Source organism: Ranitomeya variabilis, chromosome 1 (genome assembly GCF_051348905.1).
Source record: "Ranitomeya variabilis isolate aRanVar5 chromosome 1, aRanVar5.hap1, whole genome shotgun sequence".
Classification (NCBI taxonomy): Eukaryota; Metazoa; Chordata; class Amphibia; order Anura; family Dendrobatidae; genus Ranitomeya; species Ranitomeya variabilis.
Genome location: NC_135232.1, coordinates 242,678,035 through 242,693,534, shown reverse-complemented (window position 1 = coordinate 242,693,534; position 15,500 = coordinate 242,678,035). Strand labels below are relative to the sequence as shown.

The following is a 15,500-nucleotide window of genomic DNA, read 5'->3' as shown; positions in this document are numbered from 1 at the left end:
GAAGTGTAGTCTCCTTGAAGAGGAGACCATCAGACTACTGTGTCAACAGATTCTAGTAATTCTAGCAATTAAAGGCAAAAGGCACATAAAGGCAAACTATTAACCCTTCTATATCAATTTCCCCCTTTTGTAAATGGTATAACCTTTGCTACAGGGTCAGTTGATGTCCACAAAGGAGCTACTGTCTCATGGGTCTAGTACCCACAAGGGGGCTTTCTACCTGCTTCACCCATCCACCCTCAGTGTGGACACTCACTTCCCCCGTCAGCAGTGGCCATACGGGGCCTATGATACACTACAGAAGGTTCAGCCTTAGGTAATACATATATTAGCACTTTTACAGCTACATAAAACAATAAGCAAAGCAACAAGATTTGCATACAAGTCTGTAAAATGCCAAAAGTAATCCATCCCGCTAGGCTGCTAAGCCAATTGGCTGGATTTAAAAAGGAATCTCTATATTGTATTAGTCTTATTAAGAACCTTAAGGAACCAAGAAAATCTGAGTCCAAGTCTCACTGTGTATGCAGTGTGGTGTTAGTACCCTCCTTGACTCCTGGGATAAGGCTAAGTACAGCATAGTCCTTGCAGATACTGGGCTGTGTGCACAGATCCAACAGTCCAGCAGTTTTTGTCCTTCCGCGTCTTTAATAAGAAAAGCAAGATGTTGAATACGTTTCTTGTCCCTGTCAACATTTAAAAGTTTATCCAGTGTCTCTGTAAGGTGCAAACATCCTACCACTGCCAGCAAGGTGATTAGGAGAACAGTCATTCTGCTGGTGAAAAGATCTTTTTGCAGTGACTGGCATGGATCCAGGTGGGCTTTCCCTCAAGTTTCCCTGAGGTGAATGTGGTCAGCTGGACTTTAAAACAGGCCGTCAAACTGTGGGTCTAGGCTCCTTCTCATGTGTCTGTGTATGACCACCAATCACCTGGATTCAGCTGATGTACGTCTGCACTGGCATTAGGATCTGGAATGGATGAAAACACATGTTTATGCACCACATTAAGTCTTTCCTGCAAGGCCTGGACATGGGCTGTCATAGCACCGTGTTGCATTTGTAGCACCTGTGGGAAGTACAGACCAGTCTTTGGCAAACTACCAAACAGGACTTCAAAAGGAGACAAGCCTGTCTTTCTATTTGGAGTGTGTCTGACTAGAAAGAGTGCAAGAGACAAGCACTCTACCCAGTTCTTTCCTGTGTCTGCCATGGCCTTTGAATTTTCAGTTTAAGTGTCCCGCTTAGTCTTTCCACTTTCCCACTACTTTGTGGTCTATATGGTGCATGATATGCTTGCTGTAGTACCAGGGCCTGCATAACTTCCCTCATTATTTCTCCCATGAAGTGTGTGCCCCTATCGCTCTCTATGTTTTCTGGTGCACCATACCTGCAGATCAGTTCTTTCATCAGTTTGTCTGCAGTCACTTTAGCATTTGCACATTTTACCGGATAGGCTTCCAGCCAACCAGAGAAGAGATCTACACATACTAGGACATTTTTCACACACTCCTACCTTGGGTAGCTGTATGTAGCCAGTCTGCAGTCTCTGAAACGGGTAGAGAGGCCTGAGTGTCGCTTTCTTAGGGATTTTTTTCTGGGTTGTGCTATGCACGGATGAGGCATGACTGTACGAGCTTTGCGGCTGCGTAACTGAAACCAGGAGCGATCCAGAAGGGATCTACCATGGACACATGTGAAATTTTGAGGTGTGAGTGGGGCCATGTGTTGCTTGCACCATAATTAGGAACAGGGACTTTGGTATATACAATTTATCCTTATTCTCTCACACTCCTTCTGAGTTCAGCTCAGCTCCCATTCTTCCACAGTGTTTCTTCTCTATTTGGGCAGCTGGAGGGATTTCAGGACATCTAGGCTCGGTGTGGCTGGAATACGCTGACTCCCCGCCACTGTCCACTGTTCCCTAGGCCGCCTTGCTGCTACTTTAGCAGCCTCGTCCGCCCTTCTGTTGCCCTCTACCTCCACAGAGTCACCGTTCATGTGTGCTGTTACCTTGACGATGCCAACCTGGACTGGTAACATCAATGCCTCCACTAATTGTTTCACCAGCTCTGCTTTTTTAATGGGCTTACAGGCTGATGTAAGAAACATTCTGCTTCTCCAGATAGGGCAATAATCATGGGATATTCCCCATGCACAATTAGAATCTGTGTAAATATTAGCGACTTTACCTGCAGCAGCTCTACACGCCTCAGTGAGTGGCTTCACCTCTGCCTCCTGCACCGACATGTGAGGAGGGAGTGGTTCAGCTCGGATTACCTCATGTGAGGATACTACTGCATGTCCAGTGTAGAATCGCCCATTCTGGTGGTATCTGGAGCCATCTACAAAAATAAAAACCTCAGAATATGCATTAGGAACAGGTTTTTTTCCATGAACATATGTAAAACCCACTGTCTCCTGACTCATCAGTTCCTATGCATGTTCATGCGTCATGTCAACATACCAGAGTACTCTCCCTTCTCTTTTCTTTTTTTTTCTTCCAACGCTGTCACCAATTCCCCCTTTTCTGAATCCACAGGCAGTGGAGTGGCTGGATTCAGAACATTATGTTTTTTGAGGGTGACATATTCAGGAATTAGTATTAGAGCACATTCAAGTCTGATCGGTCTATCCATAGACAGGTGTTTTTGTTGAACTTGTAGGAGTATGGCATTAATGTCATGTGGGGAACAAATTGTCAAAAAGAAAAAGTCAGTGTGATCTCACATGCCTTTCGGTAATACAGCAGCTCTTACCGCACGGACACATGTAGGAGACCCTCTAATCACTGGGTCTAATTGCGCTGAGTAGTAAGCTATTGGTCTCTGTTTCCCTCCATGTTGTTGTGTCAGTACTGTGGTAGCATGTCCTCCCTGCTCTGTGCAAAATAAGAAAAATGGCTGATCATAGTTTGGAATGCCTAAGGCCGGGGCTGACACAATGAGCAGCTTGAGAGAATAGAAAGAATCAATTGCTTCTTGAGTGAGATTGTAGGGGTCTGATGACACAGTCATAGAGTGGTTGCATCATTTGTGAAGCAGACCTTATCCAAGGCCTACAGTAGGTCACCAAACCTATGAAAATGCGTAGATGCTGGTGTGACCTGGGTAAAGGGAGATTTTTTATTGCTTGTTTTCTGTCTTCAGTCAGGTGTCTTGTACCTTCAGCAATACAATGTCCTAAAAATGTCACCTTTTGTTTGCAATACTGTAATTTGTCACGTAAGACCTTGCAACCCTTCTCTGCCAAAAAACACAGCAAGGAAACTGTAGCTTCCTTGCAGGATGTCTGATCCGGGCAGCAGAGCAAGAGGTCATCCACGTACTGCAATAGTACAGTTTGTGGATGAGGTGGTTGCCACTGCTCAAGAATCCCTGCCATCGCTGTTGGATAGATGGTTGGGGAGTTCTTTCCCCCTTGTGGGAGGACCGTCCAACAGTATTGTTTACCTTCGTGAGTAAAAGAGAAAAGATACTGACAGTCAGAGTGCAGGGGTACAGAGAAGAATGCATTTGCCAAATCAATGACTGTGAAACATTTCGACGTCACTGGAATCTGTGACAGTAAGGTGTGTGGGTTACGGACAATTGAAGTCATACTCTCTGTACCATCATTACTAGCCTGTAAGTCATTAACTATTCTGTACGTGTCAGGGGAACCTTTGGGTCCTTTTTCTTCTTAATGGAATACAAAGGGGTGTTGCAGGGGGAAGATCTTTGCACCAGAACCCCTGCCTTAACGTACTCTTTAATATCCCTGCTCAGGGCCCATGATTTGACTAGACTTAAGGGGTATTGTCTTAACCAAAAAGGAGTGGTTCCTTCTTTTAATTTAATCATGACAGGGGGAATGGGCAGCCGACCCACATCAGATTTTCCCCTTGCCCAAACGGTGCCTGGTACCTGACTCTTTTACTCTGTTACTTTCACTACTCTTGCCATATACACCATTTCTGCAATATTACACAAGTGTTTATATAAGTCACACATTAATGTCCAAATATTGTTTATACCCGTATTTGATTGGGTAGAGTACCCCTTAAAGAACTAAATTTGATTCACAAAATATGTTACCATAGAAAGAAAATTATATATATTTACGAAATGTGCCGAGTCATAAAATGGGGGCGCACAATGCCATAGGCCACAGCAAAGCACAAGCTTATTTTAAGAACGTAGCAGCCCTATATAAATTCATAACTAACAGTTCCAAATACAAAAAGAAGGGATTTGAAAAATACCAAATATCAATGCGAGTTGCTTGCGATAAGGTATAAGAAGTGGAAAAGACAAATAAACAGTGACTATGGTTTGAGCCAATATAATGAATGGCTAAAAAACTATATATCATATGAAGACAACCTAGAAATACACAGTAACTATACCATCTTGTGTAAGGAAACTACTAAACTGGCAAATGAATGAATAAGTGTAACTATAATTGGGCATGATTTACCTGTGGTATAATGTGCACGTGGAAGACCCTGGCATCCCTCTGCCCCAAGTGTTTATATGAAAGGGGACTTGTGACTGTAATACCCTCTGGAGAGTACTGTATAGCGGCCTAGACAGCACTCAACTCTGCTCCCAGCTAAATCATAGGGGTATTGTCACTAAGAATAAGTTTGTAAGCACCTCTTGGCTGTCTCGTGATTCTAGTCTTATTTGTTTAGTCATAGGGGCTTCAGTCGCTTGTCCCTCTACACTCACGCATTCCACAGTCTCGTCAGTAATCATGTCTGGCATTATCAAGTCTTTGTGTACCACAGTTCCGGCTGCCCCAGTGTCAATCAAGAATTCGGTCTCTTTCCCTCCCGGCATTGGTATGGTGGTCATCAAGGCAGCACCAGGTCCGGAGGGGACAAGAACAGGGCACACATTCGTCAATGGGTTGTCAGTTTCCTAGTCTGAAGGTGAAGGAGGTGGAAGATTGGTCTGAGTGTCCATTTTCTCTACAATTCCAGCACTTTACTGTTTCTAAGTCCTTAGGTCCCTTACTACGTCTCTACTGTTTTCCTTGTACTCCAGCATATATGACACATCGTCTTATTGTCCTAGTTTGTTTAACTCCTTTAGGAACCTTCAGGTCTTTTGGATCTACATTTCTCCATTCAGGTCTTGCTGTCTGTACTGCATCTCGTAAGCCTTTGGTCATACCGTCAATGAATGTATTTACCAATACTTTAACATTGAGTGGGTTTATGGGACTGTATCCCATGTCTGCCCATTTCGGCTGTAACCGTCCAAAGTACATCTCTACACTCACTCCTTTTGTCACATCTGTAAAAGTCTTAATTTGCGTCCTAGTATGTCACCTGCTTTTGTGCTCACTAACTCTCTAGGTCTGCTCAGGTGCACTTCACGTCCATCATATTGTTGTTATTTGTCTGTAAAATGGGAAAGGTTGGTTCTTAGGGTCAACCAATTGTTTTAGTGTAGCTAGCTAGTCAGAGGGCCTCCAGGGATAACACTTCTGTATCTGTCTTACCCTACATGATGTGATTGGTTCTCTGGTGGTGGGGGTGACTAGATGACCGGTTAGGGGTAACATGACATGCTGGTCTACAGCTCCTTCCCAAAAGGATTACTGTCAGCTTACTCCCAAAAGTTAATGTCCCCACTACCCACTAACCATAATCCTGTGTCAGCTTCTTATGTCACTACATGTGATCTTGTCTGGACAGGATTCAGTGCAATTCACTTAGGTCGGGTTGCAGCACAGGTCATACAAGTATTTCTCCAGTCTGGGTTTGTCTGACCACAGTGTTTAGAAATCCATCTGTCTTGTCTGGGTCTCTGGTTATACAAAGGTTTGACCGTAGCAGTAATATGTCAGTCATAGTCGGACTTTTAAGCATCAAAACATTCATAATACACCTTACTTCCATCCTGCTGCACTCTCTCAGACGCCATTTATTCACTTGCTATTTTTCTTCCCTTGTCTGTGCCTTTTTGTACATTCAAACATCCACACACTGGCATTTTTGCCTTTCTCAATATTGGTCCCACATCTTTCACTGCTTCCTTTTTCAATCTGTATAGCGGATCCCATTGGGGCACTGACTGCACACACAGAACAAGTTGCCCATGGCTTCAACTTATTCCTCAGACAGCTCACCTTTATTCTGCAAATGCCCTTTTTAGTGTGCCTTACCATCTACGGGCGGCCACACGTAACAAGTCAGAGCGAGTGTCAAGATTTAGCGGGAAGGCTTTTCCTGCCTCTCACCCGGTAGACCTAAAGGATGTAACAGGAAGGCTAAAACTGCCTCTCACCCATTAGATCAACTGGCTAGAAAAGGAAGGCCCAGGTGTGTTAGGCCTCTAACCTTTCAGCTCAGCTCCATGGAGCGGGAAGGCTTTTCCTGCCTCTCACCCGCAACAAAAACCAGCTGACTGTAGCAAGAAGGCCCAGATGTGTTAGGCCTCTCACCTACTACATCAGCAGTGCAGTTGGCTACCTTCTCCATTGATCCTCAATTTGCCATATCAATCACTCACTTGAAGCAGGAGAATCTTTTTACCAATCTTTCAATCACACAAATAACCAAACAATCACTTACAAGTTTCCTTCTAAAACTAGGCACAATATTTCACTTTCAACTTCAACTTACAATATTTCTTTCTACTTCAATACATACAGTACTATTGCTTTAAACACAAATCTCACAGCACGTATTACACCAAGGACAGAATATTTGAGCGCAGCTCCAGGCCCCCCTTCCTCTGGCACACAGCACAGATAAGGACAGAGAGGAGAAATCGCAAACAATTCGCTTAGCGATTTGCTTCCCCCCCATCAGGTATTAAACACAGATAAGAGCTTGGTGTCTTACACACACAGAAACAGAATGCAGCAGTTTTCAGACTTAATCTCTACAAAACATTCATCCTCTCGGAATTAAAAAAAACAGTTTCTCTATACAAGCAGGCAGATCCCTGCACAACTTGAATAAGCTGATTCTGACCGCGTCCGGCCAAAACACATATAGAAACCCATCCAATGTCAAACCATATATAACACAGGTTTCACTGAATCTCAGATGTAAATTAAATATACATTAAAAATATCCACAACTCATTCATCCTGGACCTTCAACAACAGTTAGATAAGTAATGATACTTATGTGATCACTCATTCATACGTGCTCATTCAGGGATTGTTTTTTCTTTTTCCTTTCACTTTTTAGTTGATTTTTACAAGAAGAAAATCCCTTATCTCAATCACTCCACCTAATTCAGCTCAAACTGAGTGGAATAATGTCTCCCGTCACATACAGAGGACCACACCTAACGGAACCCCTCATCAATCAGGGATTTATCTATGTATCCCTTATACTCATTTACTTACCTCTCCTCTCATTCAGAGGTTCTCATAGACAGACATACATACAAGGTTCACACAGCCTGCCTATTTTGTACTTTGGAATTAACACAACTCTATATAAAAAAAACTGCAGCAGTGTCCACTGACACTCTGAAAGCACTTTAAGGCCAAACAACAAAAACCATGGCCTTATACAAAATACAGTTTCATATAATGTACTGCCAATCCAAAATGACCAAAATAACAACACTGCACAGAGCCTGTCCCAGCTCTGTATTACACACACACACTAAACAAATACACAACCAATTAGGATATTGACAAATAATACAGATAACAATTATCACAATTATCATCTTATAACTCTATTATTCAACTCTCATACGGACATAAACAGACAAAACACAAAACTCACTGGTGATGTGGATTTTTTGAACCGTGTTCGCAGCCTTTTACCCAGAGGTATGGACAGATCCAGAAGAGAGATTGCAAGTGCAAAACTGAAATTTCTCACCTTGCTGCAGCTGGTGTTTTGCATGTCCAATCTCCCAGGAAGCTCCCACATACGGATTCCGAATAGGCTGGTTACCACGGCCCTGGTCGGGCGCCAAAACTGTCATAGCTGTTTGCGTTCTGACCCAATGTCAGACACACAGATCACCAGTGAGGCCAAATCAGGAGGTTACGCCCGTCATTTTACAAGCGCGCTTGGAGACAAAAAGACACCTCACACATATCCTGTGAGCAAGTCACTTTTATCTGATATATCAAAAAACAAGTCAAAGTTTTATACCATTTACAACAAATGCATTTCAATGTAGCTCATGTAGCCCCCTGTTATGACCCCAATGGCAGAGGGTCTCAGGAATAAATACCAAGTCTGCAAACACAATAAACCAGCTCATAGGGCAGTGGTAACTGGGCTGACCATATATCTAATCCTAGCACCACAAATAGAAGTAGCCGGGGAACGTGCCTACATTGGTTCTAGACGTCTCGCGCCAGCCGGAGAACTAACTAACCCTAGAAGGAAAAGAAAGACCTTTCTTGCCTCCAGAGAAAAGACCCCAAAAGTTGGATACAAGCCCCCAACAAATAATAACGGTGAGGTAAGAGGAAAAGACAAACATAAGAATGAGCTAGGTATTTAGCAAAGAGAGGCCCACTAGCTAATAGCAGAATATAGTAAGATGACTTATATGGTCAGCAAAAACCCTATTAAAATATCCACGCTGGATATTCAAGAACCCCCAAACCGTCTAACGGCCGGGGGGAGAACACCAGCCCCCTAGAGCTTCCAGCAAGGTCAGAAATCACATTTAGTACAAGCTGGACAAAAATAGTAGCAAAGCAAGTAACTCAAAAAACAAAGAAGCAAGACTTAGCTTAATTTTGCAAGAGCCAGGACCAGCAGACAGGAGCAACAGAAGGATCTGATTACAACGATGCCAGGCACTGGACTAAGGAACCAGGAAGTTAATATAGCGACACCCCTGGACTAACGACCCAGGTGAGTGCCAAACAGAAAAAAGACAATCCCAGAGTCATACCACTAGTGACCACAAGAGGGAGCCAAAAAGTCTAATTCACAACAGCCCCCACCATCACCCAGGGTCATACTTTATTTACCAGGCACCCAGAACATGTTGTGGCTGACTATTGAGAACATACATGATAATAAGTGTAGTCTCCTTGAAGAGGAGACCATCAGACTACTGTGTCAACAGATTCTAGTAATTCTAGCAATTAAAGGCAAAAGGCACTTAAAGGCAAACTATTAACCCTTCTATATCAGCACCATGGAATCAATGGTATTCTAAAGATAAATAATAATTATAAAAACAAATAATAATAATAATAATAATAATGTATTTTGTTCGGCTTGTTTGTTAATAAATATTTACAATTTTGGTGGTCCTTAGGTTTGCATACTTCTTTCTTTCTCAAAATGTAACTTATTGGTATGTTATAGGTTGATCCCAATATGTTTCAGTGATGCCCTCTTCAAATATTCGTTATTTGAAAATACAACTCTTTCTGCAAATATCAATCTGTCAAACAGCTTTGTGAATGGAAAAAAAAGTTATGGCTATCAGAAAAAGGCGAGGGGAAAAAAAGAACAAAAATGAAAATGGACTGCAAAGGGAAGCAGTTCAAATAAATATATTAACAAATAAAAAATAAACATTTGGCTTGCTGTGACATAAATAAAAGTCCAATGTATGAAAACATAAAATTATTGAAATTATACGTTAAACCCGAAGAGCATAAAAAGAAAAATATTAAGACACCAGAGCTGCCACTTTTCTGTCACCACACTTCCCTCTCAAAAACAAGCGATAATATAGACTGTAATATGTACCCCAAAATGGTATCAATAAAAACGCCGCCTCAGGGCACAAAACCAAACCCTCACCCAGACCCAAGGACAGAGGAAAAAAGTACTGTCAATAGTAAAAAGATTGCCAGCAGCAGTCATCCTGGATAAATTGGAAACCAGGTATTTATACCCACAAGGTGGCAAGTCGTCCCCAATCCCAAGGAGTTCACTTGGAAAAAAACAGGCTTGTGTGACGCAAAATATATTTTATTCTGCTAAAGAGGATGCAGTGTGGAACTGGCATGGCTAATATATTGCCAAAAAATAAATTTTTATGTAAAAACTAAAATAAACAAAAAATACATATTTGGTGTAGACGCATCCAGAATGACCTGGTCTAAAATGCTACATTTATACAATAAGCAGTTGTTGAATTTTTGATGTTGCAGAATTTCTTCATCATTTCTGCACCTATTATTTAAATTAGGTTACTTGCGGGGTTTTCTATTGCGTTTTTGTGTGCTTTTATTATTATGCGTTTTTTATGCTGCTGTTTTTTTGTCTCTTGTTGGTGTGTCATGCTTTAAATAAAGCTGTTTTGCTGCTTCCTGGTATTTGGCTTTGACAAAACTTTATTGACATTCTTAGGTGCAGACTACATGCATTTTTGACGCGTTTCTGTTGTGGAAACACACTTAAAATGTTTGTGCGTCTTTTACCTGTGGATTTTCTGTACCTAATACAAGTCTATGGGGAGATTCCACACAGAAAACTCAGCATACCCGCAAGAGAAATTGACATGTTGTGGATTTGAAACACACAGGGGGTCAGTTTACATTGTGTTAAAAAGAAGCAGCATGGCTATGACATTTCTATCATTCTCTTCCACTTTTCTGGAACTGTAAGACTCTGCGTTTTTGATGCAGCAAAAAATACACAGAGTCTAAAAATGTTCCAAAAGCTCCTTGTGGTAACATAGTCTAAAATTGACAAGCTATTTAACCTCTATAGCGACCACCATAAAAAAAACTTAGCAAAAATAACGATTTTCATCACATGATTGCACAAAACGTGAAATAAAGAACGAAAAAGTAATATGTAAATAATAATGGTATACCTGAAACGTCATCTCATCCCGTAAGATATAAGCCCACAATCAGCTTTATCAGCAGAAAAATAAACAAAGTTATAGATCTTAAAATTTAACACTGCAAAAACATTTTTTTTTATAAAATTATCCTCAATGTGGAAAAGCCAGTATCACAGAAAAATATACAGTTATGTATCACTGTAGTCGTACTGACACAAATGTTATCACTCGTTAAAGTGAATTAACTTTATCACTCATTAAGTGAATGGCTTAAAAAAAAAAAAAAACAATTGCTAAAATGCCCTTTTTTGTTTATTCTTCCTCCTAAAAATCATATTAAAGAGTGATCAATGAATGTTATTTACTTCCAAATTTTTCTACAGCTATGGCATATTTTCAAGAGTCATTAGGTTGCTTTGTTTTTATCAAGTTTAATCAAGGTACCCAGCCAATTACGATATTCCACAGACTTAATAATTCATGTAGGGGAATTGAGATGAAGACTTCATGTTGGGAGATCTGGACCAAACATTCAGAGGTGTATGGAGAAACACAATGTTCAGTGAATACCATTATTCATGTCTGGTACATCACTTCATAGAGAAAAAAAAAATGTCATTGAGGGGCTCGGTTGGGCTTCAATCCTCCTAAAGAGACTTTAGCAGAACTGGCGAGACCTCCATCCTTGCTGGGTTGCTTCAGATGGTGGGTACCAATGCATCTGTGCATGTAGAGCTACCGCTGCAGCAGCTGCTGCACAATATGTAAATGCAGCATGAGGGATTGCTGGTTCCAGCTCTGTGGCGTACAGAGGACATGGAGACCAAGCTTCTGGTGAGTGCAGCACCCGTTAGGTCATATGGATCTCGTGCAATGAAGTGGGGGAATAGTGATCACAAAATAATAAGTTTTCAGGTCTCCTTTAATAAGATGTGTAGTAGAGGGGTGACAAGGACACTAAACTTCAGGAGGGCAAATTTCCAACGGATGAGAGAGGATCTTGGTGCAATTAACTGGGACTATATCCTGAGACATAAAAGTACACAAAGAAAATGGGAGACGTTTATTAGCATCCTGGATAGGACCTGTGCACAGTATATACCGTATGGGAATAAACATATTAGAAATAGGAGGAAACCAATATGGCTAAATAGAGCTGTAAGGGGCGCAATAAGTGACAAAAAGAAAGCATTTAGAGAATTAAAGGAAGTAGGTAGTGATGAGGCATTAAATAAATATAGAAAATTAAATAAATTCTGTAAAGAGCAAATCAAGGTAGCAAAGATTGAGACAGAGAGACTCATTGCCAGAGAGAGCAAAAATAACCCCAAAATATTCTTTAACTACATAAATAGTAAGAAACTAAAAAATGATAGTGTTGGCCCCCTTAAAAATAGTCTGGGTGAAATGGTGGATGAGGATGAGGAAAAAGCCAATATGCTAAATGACTTTTTTTCATCAGTATTTACAAAAGAAAATCCCATGGCAGCCAATATGACTAGTGATAAAAATTCCCAATTAAATGTTACCTGCTTAACCCAGCAGGAAGTACGGCGGCGTCTAAAAATCACAAAAATTGATAAATCTCTGGGCCCGGATGGGATACACCCCCGAGTACTGCAGGAACTAAGTACAGTCATTGATAGACCATTATTTTTAATCTTTAAAGAGTCCATAATAACAGGGTCTGTACCACAGGACTGGCGTATAGCAAATGTGGTGCCAATATTTAAAAAGGGGACAAAAACTGAACTCGGAAATTATAGGCCAGTAAGCTTAACCTCTACTGTGGGTAAAATCCTGGAGGGCATTCTAAGGGATGCTATACTGGAGTATCTGAAGAGGAATAACCTCATGACCCAGTATCAGCACGGGTTTACTAGGGACCGTTCATGTCAGACTAATTTGATCAGCTTCTATGAAGAGGTAAGTTCCGGACTGGACCAAGGGAGCCCAGTGGATGTAGTGTATATGGACTTTTCAAAAGCTTTTGATACGGTGCCACACAAAAGGTTGATACATAAAATGAGAATAATTGGGATAGGGGAAAATATGTGCAAGTGGGTTGAGAGATAGCTCAGGGATAGGAAACAAAGGGTGGTTATTAATGGAGCACACTCGGACTGGGTCGCGGTTAGTAGTGGGGTACCACAGGGGTCAGTATTGGGCCCTCTTCTTTTTAACATATTTATTAATGACCTTGTAGGGGGCATTCAGAGTAGAATTTCAATATTTGCAGATGACACTAAACTCTGCAGGGTAAACAATACAGAGGAGGACAATTTTATATTGCAGGATGATTTATGTAAACTAGGAGCTTGGGCTGATAAATGGCAAATGAGCTTCAATGGGGATAAATGTAAGGTCATGCAATTGGGTAGAAGTAATAAGATGTATAACTATGTGCTTAATTCTAAAACTCTGGGTAAAACTGTCAATGAAAAGGACCTGGGTGTATGGGTGGATGACAAACTCATATTCAGTGGCCAGTGTCAGGCAGCTGCTACAAAGGCAAATAAAATAATGGGATGCATTAAAAGAGGCATAGATGCTCATGAGGAGAACATAATTTTACCTCTATACAAGTCACTAGTGCGACCACACTTAGAATACTGTGCACAGTTCTGGTCTCCGGTGTATAAGAAAGACATAGCTGAACTAGAGCGGGTGCAGAGAAGAGCGACCAAGGTTATTAGAGGACTGGGGGGTCTGCAATACCAAGATAGGTTATTACACTTGGGGCTATTTAGTTTGGAAAAATGAAGGCTAAGGGGTGATCTTATGTTAATGTATAAATATATGAGGGGACAGTACAAAGACCTTTCTGATGATCTTTTTAATCATAGACCGGTGACAGGGACAAGGGGGCATCCTCTACGTCTGGAGGAAAAAAGGTTTAAGCTTAATAACAGATGCAGATTCTTTACTGTAAGAGCAGTGAGACTATGGAACTCTCTGCCGTATGATGTTGTAATGAGTGATTCATTACTTAAATTTAAGAGGGGACTGGATGCCTTTCTGGAAAAGTATAATGTTACAGGGTATATACACTAGATTCCTCGATAAGGCGTTGATCCAGGGAACTAGTCTGATTGCCGTATGTGGGGTCGGGAAGGAATTTTTTTCCCCATGGTGGAGCTTACTCTTACCACATGGGGTTTTTTTGCCTTCCCCTGGATCAACATGTTAGGGCATGTTAGGTTAGGCTATGGGTTGAACTAGATGGACTTAAAGTCTTCCTTCAACCTTAATAACTATGTAACTATGTAACTATGTAAGTGTGCTCCAAGTGCAGGGTGGAGGTTTGTGGGGTTAGGTGTAGCCATTGATTAGTTCTTAGCCTTCTTTATGTTGTCCTTTGCGAACTCTAGTCTCTGTGGGTTCTCTGGATCAAAATGGATACCGTTTAAGTCATTCTTTGCAGCTTCTGCACCAGCCTTATTATCAAAGGTGACAAATCCTATAGGCTGTTTTGATGTGAGCTTGCTCAGTGATCCTTTATAACTAGTGATGAGCTAATATAATCGTTACTCGAGATTTCCCGAGCATGCTCAGGTGTCCTCTGAGTATTTTTTAGTGCTCGGAGATTTAGTTTTCCTCACCGCAGCTGAATGATTTACATCTCTTAGCCAGCTTCATTACATGTGGGGATTCCCTAGCAACCAGGCAACCCCCACATGTAATCAAGCTGGCTAACAGATGTAAATCATTCAGCTGCGGTGATGAAAACGAAATCTCCGAGCACTAAAAAATACTCTGAGGACACCTGAGCGTGCTCGGGAAATCTCGAGTAATGAGAATATTCACTCATCACTATTTATAACCCTTAAATGGACAGAATAGCAAGTAAAGTTCCTTGGGTTTGATATCTATTGGAAGGCCACTGACGAAGACTGTTCGAACCTCTTCCTCTAGGTTACTGCTGTGCTCAGTGTTAGACTTTAGGTTACTCATGGCATACAGACCAACAGCTGATCCCTCTGCAAAGTCCACGGTTGCTGGTGGTGGGGTCCCCTGCAAAACTTGAGAATGTGCCCCCTTCTTGCCCCTGTGTTGCTGTCAGGACTCTGAACATTTTTTATTACCTTTTGTGCATTACTGCCCTTTTCCAAGATGGCATCTTTGGTCTCATGTGCACTGTGTCTTCCTGCTATAAAACTCCACCCCAGCCTTCAGTCTGTGCTAGAGTATTCTGCCTTGCATCCAGCTCCTGACCTCTGGTGACTCCCTGGCTATATACCTGCTCCTGTGAACCTGTGGGGTTATCCTGCTACTCTGCTCTGAGTTCCTGCTGCATACACCAGTTCCAGTAATCCTCCTTCATCTTCTGCTCGTGTTTGCTTCCATCTGCATTTGCTGGACATGTAAGCTGTTGCTGCTCTGCAAGAACCTGAGACTATTACCCAGACCTCCCTGGTTGAGCTAAGATATTATTTGAACTGCCTTATAAGCATATCTATCTGTGTTGTGGACTAAGCAAGGACTTATTCGTGTCAAGTATCCTCAAGAATGATTGTGCTTCATAGACTTTCTGCGTGATTGCATTTTCCTCTGAAGTTTTCTATAGACTGCTGAGCTGCATTTGATATTTGCACCAAGTGTTGTGGACTTGAGTTTCTCTCTGCACCTGTTTGAATCACCGTGTGATAATATAGACTTTACCACTTATAAAACTGCGTCCTGTAGTTGTCTTGTTCCACGCAAAGAGTCTCCTGAGTTATCCCCTATAATTATTACAGTTGCACAACTTGTGATGCCTGCA

General features: G+C 41.6%; 1 pseudogene; it reads right to left on the bottom strand.

Moving 5' to 3' along the window:
* Positions 1-11,396: 11,396 nt before the first annotated feature.
* On the bottom strand, positions 11,397-14,692 carry LOC143793895 (RNA-binding protein with multiple splicing 2-like; annotated as a pseudogene).
* Positions 14,693-15,500: the final 808 nt, after the last annotated feature.